Genomic DNA, 3,077 nt, shown 5'->3' on the forward strand with positions numbered 1-3,077 from the left:
GGGGGCGAGGAGATCAAAAGAAAAAGGCAAATAGCCAGAAATTAGGGGTCAAAAAATAACTCCAAGAAAGGAAACTTTTATTGTTCGTAGAGGATGACATGCGGGACCCATGAGCCAACGGCTTACTCAACGTTTCAAAGGCGGCATGAGATCGAAAGAAAAAGGCAAGTGGCAAAATATCAGGAGCCAAAGATAATCCAAGAAAAGAAACTTTATTGTACATAGAGGATGACATGCGGGTCCCAATTAGCGGCGACGGTCTCAACTTTTCAAATGCGGCTTGAGATCAAAAGAAAAAGAAAGTTGATTGTACATAGAGGATGACATGCGGGTCCCATGAGTCAGCGAGCTTACTCAACGTTTCCAAGGCGGCGGGGATCAAAAGAAAAAGGAAATAGCAAAAAATCGAGGGTGAAAAAAAACCCAAGAAAATAAACTTTTATAGCACATAGAGGATGACATGCGGGTCCCATGAGCCAGCGGGTTCCTCAACGTTTCAAACGTGGCATGAGATCGAAAGAAAAATGCAAGTGACCAAATATCGGGAGCCAAAAATAATTCAAGAAAAGAAACTTGAGTGTACATAGAGGATGATATGCGGGTCCCATTTAGCAGCAAGCGGTATCACCGTTTGAGAGGCTGCACGGGATCGAAAGAAAAAGGCAAGTGACCAAATATCAGGAGCCAAAAAAATCCAAGAAAAGAAATTTTATTGTACATAGAGGATGACATGCGGGTCCCATGAGCCTGCAGGGTCCTCAACGTGGCATGAGATCGAAAGAAAAATGCAAGTGACCAAATATCGGAGCCAAAAATAATTCAAGAAAAGAAACTTGATTGTACATAGAGGATGACATGCGGGTCCCATTTAGCGGCGAGCGGTATCACCGTTTGAGAGGCTGCACGGGATCGAAAGAAAAAGGCAAGTGACCAAATATGAGGTTCCAAAAAATCCTAGAAAAGAAAGTTTTATAGTACATAGAGGATGACATGCGGGTCCCATTTAGCAGCAGCGGTCTCACCGTTTGAGAAGCGGCAGGGGATCGAAAGAAAAAGGTAAGTGACCAAATATGAGGTGCCAAAAAATCCAAGAAAAGAAAGTTTTATAGTACATAGAGGATGACATGCGGGTCCCATTTAGCAGCAGCGGTATCACCGTTTGAGAGGCGGCAGGGGATCGAAAGAAAATGGCAAGTGACCAAATTTGAGGTGCCAAAAAAACTCCAAGAAAAGAAAGTTGATTGCACATAGAGGATGACATGCGGGTCCCAATTAGCAGCAGCGGTCTCAACGTTTCCAAGGCGGCAAGGGATCAAAAGAAAAAGGAAGTAGCCGGAAACAGGGGGTCAAAAAAAATCCAAGAATAGAAAGAATTTTGGTTCATAGAGGATGACATGCGGGACCCATGATCCTGCATCGTAAACGGCTCGATCGGAGAGCGTTGAACGAGATGGCGCGATCGAGAAAAAAACAATGCCAGAGAGGCTGCCATCCGGGCCCTACATCCCTCGGCGGTGCGGATTTGCGTTGACTCGGCCGGCGAACCCGAGAATTCGAGATGCACCACGTCCCGGGCCACCATACGCAACGTTTTGGCCGGTTTCGTTGGACTAGGTGGCCTCAAAAACGAGAAAAAAAAACGTTTTGACATGCACAACGGACAGACCCAAAATCGTCGGCCATGGTACACCAGCAACCACGGCGCGACTTCAACTTCGTCGGCCATGGCAACTTTTCTTGTAGTGTAAAATAGGCCGGAATCATGATGATTGGACTACACCTGAACCAGCCCCGACGCCAATATTGAAGAAGAGGGGTTTGATTAAATTAAATGATGAAGATATCACGGAAGCCAAGAAATCTCTTAAGGAGAAAGGTATTAAATCTGAAGATGTGAAGAACTTACCTCCCATAGAAGATTTATGCAAGATAATTCCCCCTTCATCCATGATTGAGGTAAACTCTCTTCAACGCTTTACTAGGGGAGATATTCCGTATTCAAAACCTCCTGCTCAATGCTTAGATGAGTTTGATAATTATATTGTTAAGCAAGAAAATTTTAATACGAGAGTAGAGAATCATTTAATGGAAAATTCTCAAGCTATTAGTAATTTGCATGATATTGTGGAGAGAACCTCCAATGATGTTAAGATGCTTGTTAAACATTTTCATATGATTCAAACTCAAATTGATCAACTCACTAAAGTGCAAAATGATTTGTTAAAAAATAGTTCTAAAGAGAAACATGCTTATGAAGTAACAACTAGAGGCGGTGTTTTTACTCAGGATCCTCTATATCCTGAGGGGCATCCCAAAAGAGTTGAACAAGATTCTCAACGAATTGAACCTAGTGCTCCTTCTAAGAAAAAGAAGAAGAAACATAAAAATGTTGTAGAATCCTCTGAACCTGTTAATGATCCTAATAGTATTTCTATTTCGATGTCTGAAACCGAAACTGGTAATGAACATGATAAAGATAATGATAAGAATGATGCTTCTGATAAAGAAGAGGTTGAAGATGAACCTGAAAAGCATGCTAAAAATAAAAAGTATACTAAAGAAGATTTTATTCCTAAGAAACATGGTAATGAAAGAGAACCTTGGGTTCAAAAGCAAATGCCTTTTCCTGCTAAGAAACTAAAATCAAAGGAAGAAGAACATTATAATAAATTTTGCGATTGGATGAAACCTTTATTCTTGCAAATCCCTTTGATTGATGCTATTAAATTGCCTCCTTATTCAAAGTATATGAAAGATATTGTCTCTAACAAAAGGAAAATTCCTAATTAGGAGATTTCCACTATGCTTGCTAATTACTCTTTCAATGGCAAAGTTCCAAAGAAGCTGGGCGACCCAGGTATACCGACTATTCCTTGTTCTATTAAGAATAATTATGTTAGAACTGCTCTATGTGATTTGGGAGTAGGTGTTAGTGTTATGCGTTTTTCTCTTTACAAGAGACTTTATTTAGATAAGTTGATACTGACTGATATATCTTTGCAAATGGCTAATAAATCTACTGCTATTCCTGTTGGTATATGTGAGGATGTTCCTGTTCAAGTTACTAATAACTGTTT

This window comes from Lolium rigidum, chromosome 1 (genome assembly GCF_022539505.1).
Source record: "Lolium rigidum isolate FL_2022 chromosome 1, APGP_CSIRO_Lrig_0.1, whole genome shotgun sequence".
Taxonomy (NCBI): domain Eukaryota; kingdom Viridiplantae; phylum Streptophyta; class Magnoliopsida; order Poales; family Poaceae; genus Lolium; species Lolium rigidum.